The sequence below is a fragment of the Plectropomus leopardus genome, chromosome 2, assembly GCF_026936395.1.
Source record: "Plectropomus leopardus strain MGB_pleo_1.0 chromosome 2, ASM2693639v1, whole genome shotgun sequence".
Taxonomy (NCBI): domain Eukaryota; kingdom Metazoa; phylum Chordata; class Actinopteri; order Perciformes; family Serranidae; genus Plectropomus; species Plectropomus leopardus.
The window spans coordinates 25,314,132-25,332,950 of NC_142177.1; positions in this window are offsets into that span (position 1 = coordinate 25,314,132).

Genomic DNA, 18,819 nt, shown 5'->3' on the forward strand with positions numbered 1-18,819 from the left:
ATAATATCAAATGTTGGAAAAACGACCCAAAAAGCAAGGCTATAGTATGGCAAAAAAAGTCAGAAAATGACATTTCCCAAAAACATCTCAAAACAGTATAAAATAGTATGCTGAGACACACCATAGAATAGAATTTTTTACAAACAACCAATAAAAACATAATATGGCATGATGAAAAAATGACCCAAAAACCAAGGCTATAGTATGGTGAAAAACGTCAAAATGACATTTCCCAAAAACAGCTGAAATCAGCTAAAAAGAGCATAAATACGCTATGGCGTTTGTCGGAATGCCTAAAGTGTTGCAAAAATGGCCAAAAACACCATAATACCTAAAAAATGACTCAAAGAGCAAGGCTATAGTAAGGTGAAAAATTTCAAAAAATGACATTTCCCAAAAACAGCTGAAAACAGACTAAAGTAGCGTACCAAAACACGCCATACCATAGAATGTACTAAAAATGGCCAAAAACGCAGAAATATGACATGTTGAAAAAATGAGCATGAAAAAGCACGGCTATAGTATGGCGAAAAATGGCAATAAATGACATGTCCCAAAAACAACTTAAAACAGCAGAAAATCGCATTAAATAGCGTGTTAAGACATGCCATAGCAAAGAATGTTGCAAAAACACCATGATATGGCATGTTTAAAAAAAATTACACAAAAAGCAAGGCTATAGTATGGTGAAAAATGTCCATAAAAGAACTTTAACCAAAAACAGCTGAAAATCACATAAAACAGTGTGCCAAGACACGCAGTAGCATAGAATGTTGTAAAAACAGCCAAAAAAAGGTAATATGGCATGTTGGAAAAGTGACCCACAAAGCAATACTATAGTATGGCGAAAAATTTCAAAAAAAGACGTTTCCGAAAAACAACTGAAAACAGGATAAAATTCCATGCCAAGACACGTCATAGCATAGAATGTTACAAAAATAGCTAAAACCACCATAATATCGCATAATGGAAAAATGACCCAAAAAGCAAAGCTTAAATATGGCAAAAATGTCAAAATTTGACATGTCCCAAAAACACGCCAAAATCAGCTGAAAACACCCTTAAACAGCATAAAATAATGTGCTGAGACACACCATAGCATTAAAACGTGTAAAAATGGCAAAAAGCACCATAATAAAGCATGTTGAAAAAATGACCGGAAAGGCAAGGCTATAGTATGGCAAGAATGTAAAAATTTGACTTTTCCCCAAAACAACCGAAAACACCTTAAAACAGCATAAAATAATGTGCTGAGACACACCATAGCTATAAAGCGAGGAAAAATGGCGAAAAACACCACAACATAGCATGTCCAAAAAAACGACCAAAAAAGAAAGGCTATAGTATTGCAAAAATGTCAATATTTGACATGTCCCAAAATCAGCTGAACACACCTTCAAACAGCATAAAATAGCGTGCTAAGACATGCCGTAGCATTAAAACGTGTAGAAATAACAAAAAACACCACAACATAGCATGTCCAAAAAACGACCAAAGAAGCAAGGCTATAGTATGGCAAAAATGTCAAAATTTGACATGTCCCAAAATCAGCTGAAAATACCCTTAAAAGGCAGAAAATAACGTGCTGAGACATGTCATAGCATTAAAACATGCAAAAATGGCAATAAACACCACAATTCAGCATGTCGAAAAAATGACTAAAGAAGCAAGGCAATAGTATGGCAAAATGTCAAAAAATGACTTTTCCCAAAAACAACTGAAAACACATTAAAACAGCATATAAACACAATAATATAGCATGTCGAAAAAATGACTAAAAAAGCAAGGCTATAGTATGGCAAAATGTCAAAAAATGACATTTCCCAAAAACAACCAAAAACACCTTAAAACAGCATAAAATAGCAAGTTAAGACATGTCGTAGCATTAAAACGTGTAGAAATAGCAAAAAACACAATAATATAGCATGTTAAAAAAATGACAAAAAGGCAAGGCTATAGTATGGCAAAAATGTCAAAATTTGACATGTCCCAAAAACAATCAAAAACACCTTAAAATAGAATAAAAATAATGTGCTGAGACACACCATAGCATTAAAACATGCAAAAATGGCCAAAAACACAATAATATAGCATGTCGAAAAAAATGACCAAAAAAAGCAAGGCTATAGTATGGCAAAATGTCAAAAAATGTAATTTCCCAAAAACAACCAAAAACACCTTAAAACAGCATAAAATAGCGTGCTAAGACATGTCGTAGCATTAAAAGGTGTAGAAATAGCAAAAAACACAATAATATAGCATGTCGAAAAAATGACCAAAGGAGCAAGGCTATAGTATGGCAAAATTGTAAAAATTTGACATGTCCCAAACACAATCAAAAACACCTTAAAACAGCATAAAATGACATGCAGAGACACGCTATAGCATTAAAACGTTTTAAAACAATGAAAAATACAATAATATAGCATGTCGAAAAACTGACCAAAAAAGCAAGGCTATAGTATGGCAAAAATGTAGAAATATGACATGTCCCAAAAACAGCAGAAAACACTCTAAAACAGCATAAAATAGTGTGCAGAGACACGCTATAGCATTAAAACGTGTAAAAATATCAAAAAACACAATAATATAGCATGTCGAAAAAATGACCAAAAAGGCAAGGCTATAGTATGGCAAAATTTTCAAAATATGACATGTCCCAAAAACAGCTGAAAACACGTTAAAACAGCATAAAATAACGTCCTGAGAAACGCCATAGCATTAAAACGTGCAAAAATGGCCCAAAACATAATAATACAGCATGTCGAAAAAATGAACAAAAAAAGCAAGGCTATAGTGTGGCAAAATGTCAAAAAATGACATTTCCCAAAAACAACCAAAAACACCTTAAAACAGCATAAAATAGCGTGCTAAGACATGTCGTAGCATTAAAACGTGTAGAAATAGCAAAAAACATAATAATACAGCATGTCAAAAAAATGACCAAAAAAGCAAGGCTATAGTATGGCAAAAATGTCAAAATTTGACATGTCCCAAAAACAATCAAAAACACCTTAAAATAGAATGAAATAACGTGCTGAGACACACCATAGCATTAAAACATGCAAAAATGGCCAAAAGCACAATAATATAGCATGTCGAAAAAAACAACCTAAAAAGCAAGGCTATAGTATGGCAAAATGTCAAAAAATGACATTTCCCAAAAACAACCAAGAACACCTTAAAACAGCAGAAAATAGCATGCTAAGACACACCATAGCATTAAAACATGCAAAAACGACCAAAAACACAATAATATAGCATGTCGAAAAATGACTAAAAAAGCAAGGCTATAGTATGGCAAAATTGTCAAAATTTGACATGTCCCCAAAAAAGCTGAAAACACCTTAAAACAGCATAAAATAGCATGCTAAAACATGCCGTAGTATTAAAACGTGTAGAAATAGCAAAAAACACAATAATATAGCATGTCGAAAAAATGACCAAAAAAGCAAGGCTATAGTATGGCAAAATGTCAAAAAAATGTAATTTCCCAAAAACAACCAAAAACACCTTAAAACAGCATAAAATAGCGTGCTAAGACATGTTGTAGCATTAAAACGTGTAGAAATAGCAAAAAACACAATAATATAGCATGTCGAAAAAATGACCAAAAAAGCAAGGCTATAGTATGGCAAAATTTCAAAAAAATGTAATTTCCCAAAAACAACCAAAAACACCTTAAAACAGCATAAAATAGTGTGCTAAGACATGTCGTAGCATTAAAAGGTGTAGAAATAGCAAAAAACACAATAATATAGCATGTCGAAAAAATGACCAAAAAAGCAAGGCTATAGTATGGCAAAATGTCAAAAAATGACATTTCCCAAAAACAACCAAAAACACCTTAAAACAGCAGAAAATAGCATGCTAAGACATGCCGTAGCATTAAAAGGTGTAGAAATAGCAAAAAACACAATAATATAGCATGTCGAAAAAATGACCAAAAAAGCAAGGCTATAGTATGGCAAAATGTCAAAAAATGACATTTCCCAAAAACAACCAAAAACACCTTAAAACAGCAGAAAATAGCATGCTAAGACATGCCGTAGCATTAAAAGGTGTAGAAATAGCAAAAAACACAATAATATAGCATGTCGAAAAAATGACCAAAAAAGCAAGGCTATAGTATGGCAAAATGTCAAAAAATGACATTTCCCAAAAACAACCAAAAACACCTTAAAACAGTATGAAATAACATACTGGGACACACCATAGCATTAAAACATGCAAAAAATGGCCAAAAACACAATAATATAGCAAGTCGAAAAAATAACCAAACAGGCAAGGCTATAGTATGGCAAAATTTTCAAAATATGACATGTCCCAAAAACAGCTGAAAACACGTTAAAACAGCATAAAATAACGTCCTGAGAAACGCCATAGCATTAAAACGTGCAAAAATGACCCAAAACACAATAATATAGCATGTCGAAAAAATGAACAAAAAGGCAAGGCTATAGTATGGCAAAAATGTCAAAATTTGACATGTCCCAAAAACAATCAAAAACACCTTAAAATAGCATAAAATAACGTGCTGAGACACACCATAGCATTAAAACGTGGACAAAACGTGAAAAACACCACAATATAGCATGTCCAAAAAAAACAACCTAAAAAGCAAGGCTATAGTATGGCAAAAATGTCAAAATTTGACACGTCCCAAAATCAGCTGATAACACCCTTAAACAGCATACAATAACGTGCTGAGACACACCATAGCATTAAAAAATGCAAAATAGCCAAAAACACAATAATATAGCATGTCGAAAAAAGCAACATAAAAAGCAAGGCTATAGTATGGCAAAAATGTCAAAATTTGACATGTCCCAAAATCAGCTGAAAATACCTTTAAAAAGCATAAAATAACGTTCTGAGACACGCTATAGCATTAAAACGTGTAAAAAATATCGTAAAACACAATAATATAGCATGTTGAAAAAATGAACAAAAAAGCAAGGCTATAGTATGGCAAAATGTCAAAAAATGACTTTTCCCAAAAACAACCAAAAACACCTTAAAACAGCATAAAATAACGTGCTAAGAAACGCCATAGCATTGAAATGTGCAAAAATGACCAAAAACATAATAATACAGCATGTCGAAAAAATGAACAAAAAAGCAAGGCTATAGTATGGCAAAATGTCAAAAAATGACATTTCCCAAAAACAACCAAAAACACCTTAAAACAGCATAAAATAGCATGCTAAGACATGTTGTAGCATTAAAACGTGTAGAAATAGCAAAAAACACAATAATATAGCATGTCGAAAAAATGACCAAAAAGGCAAGGCTATAGTATGGCAAAAATGTCAAAATTTGACATGTCCCAAAAACAATCAAAAACACCTTAAAATAGAATAAAATAACGTGCTGAGACACACCATAGCATTAAAACATGCAAAAATGGCCAAAAACACAATAATATAGCATGTCGGAAAAATGAACGAAAAAGCAAGGCTATAGTATGGCAAAATTGTCAAAATTTGACATGTCCCCAAAAAAGCTGAAAACACCTTAAAACAGCATAAAATAGCATGCTAAGACATGTTGTAGCATTAAAACGTGTAGAAATAGCAAAAAACACAATAATATAGCATGTCGAAAAAATGACCAAAAAGGCAAGGCTATAGTATGGCAAAAATGTCAAAATTTGACATGTCCCAAAAACAATCAAAAACACCTTAAAATAGAATAAAATAACGTGCTGAGACACACCATAGCATTAAAACATGCAAAAATGGCCAAAAACACAATAATATAGCATGTCGGAAAAATGAACGAAAAAGCAAGGCTATAGTATGGCAAAATTGTCAAAATTTGACATGTCCCCAAAAAAGCTGAAAACACCTTAAAACAACATAAAATAGCGTGCTAAGACATGTCATAGCATTAAAATGTGTAGAAATAGCAAAAAACACAATAATATAGCATGTCGAAAAAATGACCAAAAAAGCAAGGCTATAGTATGGCAAAAATGTCAAAATTTGACATGTCCCAAAAACAATCAAAAACACCTTAAAATAGCATAAAATAATGTGCCGAGACACACCACAGCATTAAAACTTGGACAAAACGTGAAAAACACCACAATATAGCATGTCCAAAAAAACAACCTAAAAAGCAAGGCTATAGTATGGCAAAAATGTCAAAAATTGACATGTCCCAAAATCAGCTGATAACACCCTTAAAGAGCATACAATAACGTGCTGAGACACACCATAGCATTAAAACATGCCAAAATAGCCAAAAACACAATAATATAGCATGTCGAAAAAATGACCAAAAAAGCAAGGCTATAGTATGGCAAAAATGTCAAAATTTGACATTTCCCAAAAACAAACAAAAACACCTTAAAACAGCATAATATAACGTACTGAGACACACCATAGCATTAAAACGTGTAAAAATAGCAAAAAACACAATAATATAGTATGTCGAAAAAATGACAAAAACAGCAAGGCTATAGTATAGCAAAATTGTCAAAATTTGATACGTCTCAAAAACAAACAAAAACACCTTAAAACAGCATAATATAACGTACTGAGACAAACCATAGCATTAAAACGTGTAAGAAATAGCAAAAAACCCAATAATATAGCATGTCGAAAAAATGAACAAAAAAGCAAGGCTATAGTATGGCAAAAATGTCAAAATTTGACATGTCCCAAAAACAATCAAAAACACCTTAAAATAGAATAAAATAACGTGCTGAGACACACCATAGCATTAAAACATGCAAAAATGGCCAAAAACACAATAATTCAGCATGTCGAAAAAAACAACCTAAAAAGCAAGGCTATAGTATGGCAAAATTGTCAAAATTTGACATGTCCCCAAAAAAGCTGAAAACACCTTAAAACAGCATAAAATAGCGTGCTAAGACATGTTGTAGCATTAAAACGTGTAGAAATAGCAAAAAACACAATAATATAGCATGTCGAAAAAATGACCAAAAAAGCAAGGCTATAGTATGGCAAAAATGTCAAAATTTGACATGTCCCAAAAACAATCAAAAACACCTTAAAATAGAATAAAATAACGTGCTGAGACACACCATACCAATAAAACGTGGACAAAACGTGAAAAACACCACGATATAGCATGTCCAAAAAAACAACTTAAAAAGCAAGGCTATAGTATGGCAAAAATGTCAAAATTTGACATGTCCCAAAATCAGCTGAAAATACTCTTAAACAGCATGAAATAACGTGCTGAGACACACCATAGCATTAAAAAATGCAAAAATCGCCCAAAACACAATAATATAGCATGTCGAAAAAATGACAAAAACGGCAAGGCTATAGTATGGCAAAATGTCAAAAAATGACATTTCCCAAAAACAACCAAAAACACGTTAAAACAGCATAAAATAACATACTGAGACACACCATAGCATTATAGCGTAGAAAAATGGCGAAAAACACCACAATATAGCATGTCCAAAAAAACGACCAAAAAAGCAAGGCTATAGTATGGCAAAAATGTCAAAATTTGACATTTCCCAAAAACAACCAAAAACACAGTAAAACAGCTTAAAATAGTGCGGCGAGGCATTTCATAGCATTGAATGTTCAAAAAACAGCCAAAACACAATAATATGGCATGTTGAAAAAATAACGCAAAAAGCAAGGCTATTGAATTGCGAAAATATTGATCTTTCCCAAATTTTGCTGAAAACAGCTTAAAACCGCATCAAATGCCACGCTGAGACATGTTATAGAATGTTGCAAAAACAGCCAAAAATACTATAATATGGCATACTGAAAAAATGACCCTGTTAAATGCCAGGCTGGGGGGATGCATTGTGCAGTTGTGTTTGTGTGTGTTTTTCCCTCCTGGTTTTCTCTCTCCTCCACTCTGCTCTCAGGTGCCATCAACCTGACTGACCTGCACTCGTAAAGTGTGGGTACATTCGGACTGGCCAATCACACCCAGGACTTTGGACCTTGCCTGCAGTGATCGCTCTCTCTGCCTGCTGGAGCTGCTGGTTGTTGTGTTGAATGAGTTACCTTAGTTGTTTAAGAACTGGGTTGCTGTGGTGAGGGTGTGGACATATTTATGTTTGGGTACCCTATACATTTTTCACTCATGTAGGTCTCCTTATCTACGAACACAAGATTTTAAATTTGGTGCCACCTCTGTATTTATTTTTGTTTAACCTTCTTTTTTAGATAAGAGAGTCAGGTCTTGTTAGAGTTTTGTTGTCAAGACCAGATTCAGATAAGGCCCTGTTTTATTGTATTTTGTTAAGGTTATTAGGAACACCCCCCTCATCCCACCCTCCTCCTCCACAAATGTGATTTTTTGTCAGTAGTAGTAGTTTCCAATAAAACATTATCTTTGTTCCACACCTGCTCGGACTCCATCTTCTCTTTTGATTGTCATGTTGATCCCTCCAAAAATCAAGGCTTTAGTATGGCAAAAATGTCAAAATTTGACATATCCCAAAAACAACCAAAAACACCTTAAAACAGCATAATATAACGTACTGAGACACACCATAGCATTAAAACATGTAAAAACGGCAAAAAACACAATAATATAGCACGTCGAAAAAATGAACGAAAAAGCAAGGCTATAGTATGGCAAAAATGTCAAAAAATCACATGTCCCAAAAACAGCTGAAAACACCTTAAAACAGCATGAAATAGCGTGCAAAGACATGCCATAGCATTAAAACGTGTAAAAATAGCAAAAAACAAAATAATATAGCATGTCGAAAAAATGACAAAAACGGCAAGGCTATAGTATGGCAAAAATGTCAAAATTTGACATGTCCCAAAAACAAACAAAAACACCTTAAAACAGCATAATATAACGTACTGAGACACACCATAGCATTAAAACGTGTAAAAATAGCAAAAAACACAATAATATAGCATGTCGAAAAAATTACCAAAAAGGCAAGGCTATAGTATGGCAAAAATGTCAAAATTTGACATGTCCCAAAAACAGCTGAAAACACCTTAAAACAGCATAAAATAACGTACTGAGACACAACATAGCATTAAAACGTGTAAGAAATAGCAAAAAACACAATAATATAGCATGTCGAAAAAATGACAAAAACGGCAAGGCTATAGTATGGCAAAATTGTCAAAATTTGACATGTCCAAAAAACAGCTGAAAACACCTTAAAACAACATAAAATATCGTGCTAAAACATGCCGTAGCATTAAAACGTGTAGAAATAGCAAAAAACCCAATAATATAGCATGTCGAAAAAATGACAAAAACGGCAAGGCTATAGTATGGCAAAATTGTCAAAATTTGACATGTCCAAAAAACAGCTGAAAACACCGTAAAACAACATAAAATAGCGTGCTAAGACATGCCATAGCATTAAAACGTGTAGAAATAGCAAAAAACCCAATAATATAGCATGTCGAAAAAATGACAAAAACGGCAAGGCTATAGTATGGCAAAATTGTCAAAATTTGACATGTCCCAAAAACAGCTGAAAACACCTTAAAACAACATAAAATAGCGTGCTAAGACATGCCATAGCATTAAAATGTGTAGAAATAGCAAAAAACACAATAATATAGCATGTCGAAAAAATGACAATAACGGCAAGGCTATAGTATGGCAAAAATGTCAAAATTTGACATTTCCCAAAAACAAACAAAAAAACCTTAAAACAGCATAATATAACATACTGACACACACCATAGCATTAAAACGTTTAAGAAATAGCAAAAAACCCAATGATATAGCATGTCGAAAAAATGACAAAAACGGCAAGGCTATAGTATGGCAAAATTGTCAAAATTTGACATGTCCCAAAAACAGCTGAAAACACCTTAAAACAACATAAAATAGCGTGCTAAGACATGCCATAGCATTAAAACGTGTAGAAATAGCAAAAAACACAATAATATAGCATGTCGAAAAAATGACCAAAAAGGCAAGGCTATAGTATAGCAAAAATGTCAAAATTTGACATGTCCCAAAAACAAACAAAAACACCTTAAAACAGCATAATATAACATACTGAGACACACCATAGCATTAAAACGTGTAAGAAATAGCAAAAAACACAATAATATAGCATGTCGAAAAAATGACAAGAACGGCAAGGCTATAGTATGGCAAAAATGTCAAAATTTGACATGTCCCAAAAACAGCTGAAAACACCTTAAAACAGCATAAAATAACGTACTGAGACACACCATAGCATTAAAACGTGTAAGAAATAGCAAAAAACACAATAATATAGCATGTCGAAAAAATGACAAAAACGGCAAGGCTATAGTATGGCAAAAATGTCAAAATTTGACATGTCCCAAAAACAGCTGAAAACACCTTAAAACAACATAATATAACGTACTGAGACACACCATAGCATTAAAACGTGTAAGAAACAGCAAAAAACACAATAATATAGCATGTCGAAAAAATGACAAAAACGGCAAGGCTATAGTATGGCAAAATTGTCAAAATTTGACATGTCCCAAAAACAGCTGAAAACACCTTAAAACAACATAAAATAGCGTGCTAAGACATGCCATAGCATTAAAATGTGTAGAAATAGCAAAAAACACAATAATATAGCATGTCGAAAAAATGACCAAAAAGGCAAGGCTATAGTATGGCAAAAATGTCAAAATTTGACATGTCCCAAAAACAGCTGAAAACACCTTAAAACAGCATAAAATAACGTCCTGAGACACACCATAGCATTAAAACGTGTAAGAAATAGCAAAAAACCCAATAATATAGCATGTCGAAAAAATGACAAAAACGGCAAGGCTATAGTATGGCAAAATTGTCAAAATTTGACATGTCCCAAAAACAGCTGAAAAGACCTTAAAACAACATAAAATAGCGTGCTAAGACATGCCATAGCATTAAAATGTGTAGAAATAGCAAAAAACACAATAATATAGCATGTCGAAAAAATGACCAAAAAGGCAAGGCTATAGTATGGCAAAATTGTCAAAATTTGACATGTCCCAAAAACAGCTGAAAACACCATAAAACAACATAAAATAGCGTGCTAAGACATGCCATAGCATTAAAATGTGTAAAAATAGCAAAAAACACAATAATATAGCATGTCGAAAAAATGACAAAAACGGCAAGGCTATAGTATGGCAAAAATGTCAAAATTTGACATGTCCCAAAAACAAACAAAAACACCTTAAAACAGCATAATATAACGTACTGAGACACACCATAGCATTAAAACGTGTAAGAAATAGCAAAAAACCCAATAATATAGCATGTCGAAAAAATGACAAAAACAGCAAGGCTATAGTATGGCAAAATTGTCAAAATTTGACATGTCCCAAAAACAGCTGAAAACACCTTAAAACAGCATAAAATAGCGTGCTAAGACATGCCATAGCATTAAAACGTGTAGAAATAGCAAAAAACACAATAACATAGCATGTCGAAAAAATGAACGAAAAAGCAAGGCTATAGTATGGCAAAATTGTCAAAATTTGACATGTCCCAAAAACAGCTGAAAACACCTTAAAACAACATAAAATAGCGTGCTAAGACATGCCATAGCATTAAAATGTGTAGAAATAACAAAAACACAATAATATAGCATGTCGAAAAAATGACCAAAAAGGCAAGGCTATAGTATGGCAAAATTGTCAAAATTTGACATGTCCCAAAAACAGCTGAAAACACCATAAAACAACATAAAATAGCGTGCTAAGACATGCCATAGCATTAAAATGTGTAAAAATAGCAAAAAACACAATAATATAGCATGTCGAAAAAATGACCAAAACGGCAAGGCTATAGTATGGCAAAAATGTCAAAATTTGACATGTCCCAAAAACAAACAAAAACACCTTAAAACAGCATAATATAACGTACTGAGACACACCATAGCATTAAAACGTGTAAGAAATAGCAAAAAACACAATAATATAGCATGTCGAAAAAATGACAAAAACAGCAAGGCTATAGTATGGCAAAATTGTCAAAATTTGACATGTCCCAAAAACAGCTGAAAACACCTTAAAACAGCATAAAATAGCGTGCTAAAACATGCCATAGCATTAAAACGTGTAGAAATAGCAAAAAACACAATAATATAGCATGTCGAAAAAATGAACGAAAAAGCAAGGCTATAGTATGGCAAAATTGTCAAAATTTGACATGTCCCAAAAACAGCTGAAAACACCTTAAAACAACATAAAATAGCGTATAAGACATGCCATAGCATTAAAACGTGTAGAAATAGCAAAAAACACAATAATATAGCATGTCGAAAAAATGAACGAAAAAGCAAGGCTATAGTATGGCAAAACTGTCAAAATTTGACATGTCCCAAAAACAGCTGAAAACACCTTAAAACAACATAATATAACATACTGATAGCATTACAAGAAATATACATGCTATAGCATTAAAAATAAGTAAAAGAAAAAAGAAAACACAATAATAGAGCATGTCAAAATGACAAAACGACACACTATTAAAACAACATAGCGTATAAGACATGCCATAGCATTAAATTGTAGAAATAGCAAAACACAATAATATATATGTCGAAAAAATGAGGGTAAGGCTATAGTATGGCAAAAATGTCAAATTTGACACAAAAAAACAAAACACCTTTAAACAACAACATAAAATAGCATGTTAAGACATGCCATAGCATTAAAACGTTTAAGAAATAGCAAAAAAACACAATAATATAGCATGTCAAAATGACCAAAAAGGCAAGAATATAGTATGGCAAAATGTCAAAATTCTGATATGTCCTAAAAACAAACAAACACCTTAAAACAGCATAATATAACGTGCACTGAAGACACCCATAGCATTAAAACGGTAAGAAATAGCAAAAACACAATAATATAGTATGTCAAAAAATGACCAAAAAGGCTATAGTATGGCAAAATGTCAAAATTTGACATGTCCCAAAAACAAACAAAACACCTTTTAAAACAGCAACATAAAATATGTACTGAGACACACCATAGCATTAAACGTGTAAGAAAGTAGCAAAAACACAATAATATAGCATGTCTAAAGAAAAATGACAAAACGCAAGGCTATAGTATGGGCAAAAATTGTCAAAATTTGACATGTCCCAAAAACAGCTGAAACACCTTTAAAACAACATAAAAATAGCATAAGACACACCATAGCATTAAAACGTGTAGAAATAGCAAAAACCCAATAATATAGCATGTCAAAAATGACAAACGGCAAGGCTATAGTATGGCAAAATTGTCAAAATTTGACATGTCCCAAAAAACAGCTGAAAACACCTTAAAACAACATATAAATAAGTTGCATAAGACATGCCATAGCATTAAAACGTAGAAATAGCAAAAACACAATAATATAGCATGTCGAAAAATGACCAAAAGGCAAGGCTATAGTATGGCAAAATTGTCAAAATTTGACATGTCTCAAAAACAGCTGAAAAACACCTTAAAACAACATAAAATATGTGCTAAGACATGCTATAGCATTAAAATAAAGAAATAGCAAAACACAATAATATAGCATGTCGAAAAAATGACAAAAGGCAAGGCTATAGTATGGGCAAAAATGTCAAAATTTGACATGTCCCAAAAACAGCTGAAAACACCTTAAAACAGCATAAATAAATGTCCTGAGACACACCATAGCATTAAAACGTGTAAGAAATGTAAAAAACCCAATAATATAGCATGCTCTAAAAAATGACCAAAAGGCAAGGCTATAGTATGGCAAAATTGTCAAAATTTGACATGTCCCAAAAACAGCTGAAAAAACACCTTTTAAAACAACATAAATAGTGCTAAGACATGCCATAGCATTAAACGTGTAGAAATAGCAAAACACAATAATATAGCATGTCCGAAAAAAATGACCAAAAAGGCAAGGCTATAGTATGCAAAAAATGTCAAATTTGACATGTCCCAAAAACAAACAAAACACCTTAAAACAGCATAATATAACGTGTTATCGAGACACACCATAGCATTAAAACGTGTAAGAAATAGCAAAACACAATAATATAGCATGTCGAAAAAAATGACAAAACGGCAAGGCTATAGTATGGCAAAATTGTCAAAATTTGACATGTCCCAAAAAAACAGCTGAAAACACCTTAAAACAACATAAAATAGTAAAAGTAAGACATGCCATAGCATTAAAACGTAGAAATAGCAAAAAACACAATAATATAGCATGTCGAAAAAATGACCAAAAAGGCAAGGCTATAGTATGGCAAAATGTCAAAATTTGACATGTCCCAAAACAGCAAAACACCTTAAACAGCAACATATAAATATGTATAAGACACACCATAGCATTAAAACGTAAAGAAATAGCAAAAAATACAATAATATAGCATGTCAAAAAAATGACAAAACGGCAAGGCTATAGTATAGCAAAATTGTCAAAATTTGACATGTCCCAAAAACAGCTGAAAACACTTTAAAACAGCATAATATAATATGCAATAAGACATGCCATAGCATTAAAACGGTAGAAATAGCAAAAACACAATAATATAGCATGCTCTAAAAATGACCAAAAAAGGCAAGGCTATAGTATGGCAAAATTGTCAAAATTTGACATGTCCCAAAAACAAACAAAAAACACCTTTTAAAACAGCATAATATAAGCGTACTGAGACATGCCATAGCATTAAAACGTGTAGAAATAGCAAAAACACAATATAGCATGTCAAAAATGACCAAAAGCAGCAAGGCTTACATAGTATGGCAAAATGTCAAAATTCTGACATGTCCTAAAAAACAAACAAAAACACCTTAAAACACAGCATAATATAGTACTGAGACACACCATAGCATTAAAACGTGCAGAAGAAATAGCAAAACACAATAATAGTATGTCGTAAAAATGACAAAAACGGCAAGGCTATAGTATGGCAAAATTGTCAAAATTTGATATGTCCCAAAAAAACAGCTGAAAACAGCCCTTAAAACAACATAAAATAGCGTAAAAGACATGCCATAGCATTAAAACGTGTAGAAATAGCAAAAACACAATAATATAGCATGTCGAAAAATGACCAAAAACGGTAAGGCTACATAGTATGGCAAAAATGTGTCAAAATTTGACATGTCCCAAAAACAAACAAAAAACACCTTAAACAGCATAATATAACGTACTGAGACACACCCATAGCATTAAAACGATGTAAGAAATAGCAAAAACACAATAATATAGTATGTCGAAAAAATGAAAAAAAAAAGGCAAGGCTATAGTATGGCAAAACTGTCAAAATTTGATATGTCCTAAAACAGCTGAAAACACCTTAAACAGCATAACAATATAAATGTACTGAGACACACCATAGCATTAAAACGTGTAAGAAATAGCAAAAAACAATAATATAGCATGTCGAAAAAATGACAAAACGGTAATATAGTATGGCAAATTGTCAAAATTTGACATGTCCCAAAACAGCTAAAAAACACCTTAAAACAACATAAAATAAGTGTATAAGACATGCCAAAAGCATTAAAAACGTGTAGAAATAGCAAAAAACACAATAATATAGCATGTCGAAAAAAATGACAAAAACGGCAAGGCAAAAGTATAGCAAAAATGTAAAAATCACATGTCCAAAAAACAGCTGAAACACCTTTAAAACAGCATATAAAAATAGCGTTACTGAGACACATGCCATAGCATTAAAACATGTAAAAATAGCAAAAAACACAATAATATAGCATGTCAAAAAATGACAAAAACGGCAAGGTTATAGTATGGCAAACTGTCAAATTGACATGCTGTCCCAAAACAGCTGAAAACACCTTAAAAACAGCATAATAATGTACTGAGACACACCATAGCATTAAAACGTGTAAGAAATAGCAAAAAACACAATAATATAGCATGTCGAAAAAATGACAAAAACGGCAAGGCTATAGTATGGCAAAATTGTCAAAATTTGACATGTCCCAAAAACAGCTGAAAACACCTTAAAACAACATAAAATAGCGTGCTAAGACATGCCATAGCATTTAAACGTGTAGAAATAGCAAAAAACCCAATAATATAGCATGTCGAAAAATGACAAAACGGCAAGGCTATAGTATGGCAAAATGTCAAAATTTGACATGTCCAAAAACAGCTGAAAACACCTTAAAACAACATAAAATAGCGTGCTAAGACATGCCATAGCATTAAAACGTGTAGAAATAGCAAAAAACACAATAATATAGCATGTCGAAAAAATGACAAAAACGGCAAGGCTATAGTATGGCAAAATTGTCAAAATTTGACATGTCCCAAAAACAGCTGAAAACACCTTAAAACAACATAAAATAGCGTGCTAAGACATGCCATAGCATTAAAATGTGTAGAAATAGCAAAAACACAATAATATAGCATGTCGAAAAAATGACCAAAAGGCAAGGCTATAGTATGGCAAAAATGTCAAAATTTGACATGTCCCAAAAACAGCTGAAAACACCTTAAAACAGCATAAAATAATGTCCTGAGACACACCATAGCATTAAAACGTGTAAGAAATAGCAAAAAACCCAATAATATAGCATGTCGAAAAAATGACAAAAACGGCAAGGCTATAGTATGGCAAAATTGTCAAAATTTGACATGTCCCAAAAACAGCTGAAAACACCTTAAAACAACATAAAATAGCGTGCTAAGACATGCCATAGCATTAAAACGTGTAGAAATAGCAAAAAACACAATAATATAGCATGTCGAAAAATGACCAAAAAGGCAAGGCTATAGTATGGCAAAAATGTCAAAATTTGACATGTCCCAAAAACAAACAAAAACACCTTAAAACAGCATAATATAACGTACTGAGACACACCATAGCATTAAAACGTGTAAGAAATAGCAAAAAACACAATAATATAGCATGTCGAAAAAATGACAAAAACGGCAAGGCTATAGTATGGCAAAATTGTCAAAATTTGACATGTCCCAAAAACAGCTGAAAACACCTTAAAACAACATAAAATAGCGTGCTAAGACATGCCATAGCATTAAAACGTGTAGAAATAGCAAAAAACACAATAATATAGCATGTCGAAAAAATGACCAAAAAGGCAAGGCTATAGTATGGCAAAATTGTCAAAATTTGACATGTCCCAAAAACAGCTGAAAACACCTTAAAACAACATAAAATAGCGTGCTAAGACATGCCATAGCATTAAAACGTGTAGAAATAGCAAAAAACACAACGATATAGCATGTCGAAAAAAATGACAAAAACGGCAAGGCTATAGTATAGCAAAAATGTCAAAATTTGACATGTCCCACAAACAAACAAAAACACCTTAAAACAGCATAATATAACGTACTGAGACACACCATAGCATTAAAACGTGTAAGAAATAGCAAAAAACCCAATAATATAGCATGTCGAAAAAATGACAAAAACGGCAAGGCTATAGCATGGCAAAATTGTCAAAATTTGACATGTCCCAAAAACAGCTGAAAACACCTTAAAACAACATAAAATAGCGTGCTAAGACATGCCATAGCATTAAAACGTGTAGAAATAGCAAAAAACACAATAATATAGCATGTCGAAAAAATGACCAAAAAGGCAAGGCTATAGTATGGCAAAAATGTCAAAATTTGACATGTCCCAAAAACAAACAAAAACACCTTAAAACAGCATAATATAACATACTGAGACACACCATAGCATTAAAACGTGTAAGAAATAGCAAAAAACCCAATAATATAGCATGTCGAAAAAATGACAAAAACGGCAAGGCTATAGTATGGCAAAATTGTCAAAATTTGACATGTCCCAAAAACAGCTGAAAACACCTTAAAACAACATAAAATAGCGTGCTAAGACATGCCATAGCATTAAAACGTGTAGAAATAGCAAAAAACACAATAATATAGCATGTCGAAAAAATGACCAAAAAGGCAAGGCTATAGTATGGCAAAAATGTCAAAATTTGACATGTCCCAAAAACAAACAAAAACACCTTAAAACAGCATAATATAACGTACTGAGACACACCATAGCATTAAAACGTGTAAGAAATAGCAAAAAACACAATAATATAGCATGTCGAAAAAATGAACGAAAAAGCAAGGCTATAGTATGGCAAAACTGTCAAAATTTGACATGTCCCAAAAACAAACAAAAACACCTTAAAACAGCATAATATAATGTACTGAGACACACCATAGCATTAAAACGTGTAAGAAATAGCAAAAAACACAATAATATAGCATGTCGAAAAAATGACAAAAACGGCAAGGCTATAGTATGGCAAAAATGTCAAAATTTGACATGTCCCAAAAACAGCTGAAAACACCTTAAAACAACATAAAATAGCGTGCTAAGACATGCCATAGCATTAAAACGTGTAGAAATAGCAAAAAACACAATAATATAGCATGTCGAAAAAATGACAAAAACGGCAAGGCTATAGTATGGCAAAAATGTCAAAAAATCACATGTCCCAAAAACAGCTGAAAACACCTTAAAACAGCATAAAATACCGTGCTAAAACATGCCATAGCATTAAAACATGTAAAAATAGCAAAAAACACAATAATATAGCATGTCGAAAAAATGAACGAAAAAGCAAGGCTATAGTATGGCAAAACTGTCAAAATTTGACATGTCCCAAAAACAGCTGAAAACACCTTAAAACAGCATAATATAATGTACTGAGACACACCATAGCATTAAAACGTGTAAGAAATAGCAAAAAACACAATAATATAGCATGTCGAAAAAATGACAAAAACGGCAAGGCTATAGTATGGCAAAAATGTCAAAATTTGACATGTCCCAAAAACAGCTGAAAACACCTTAAAACAACATAAAATAGCGTGCTAAGACATGCCATAGCATTTAAACGTGTAGAAATA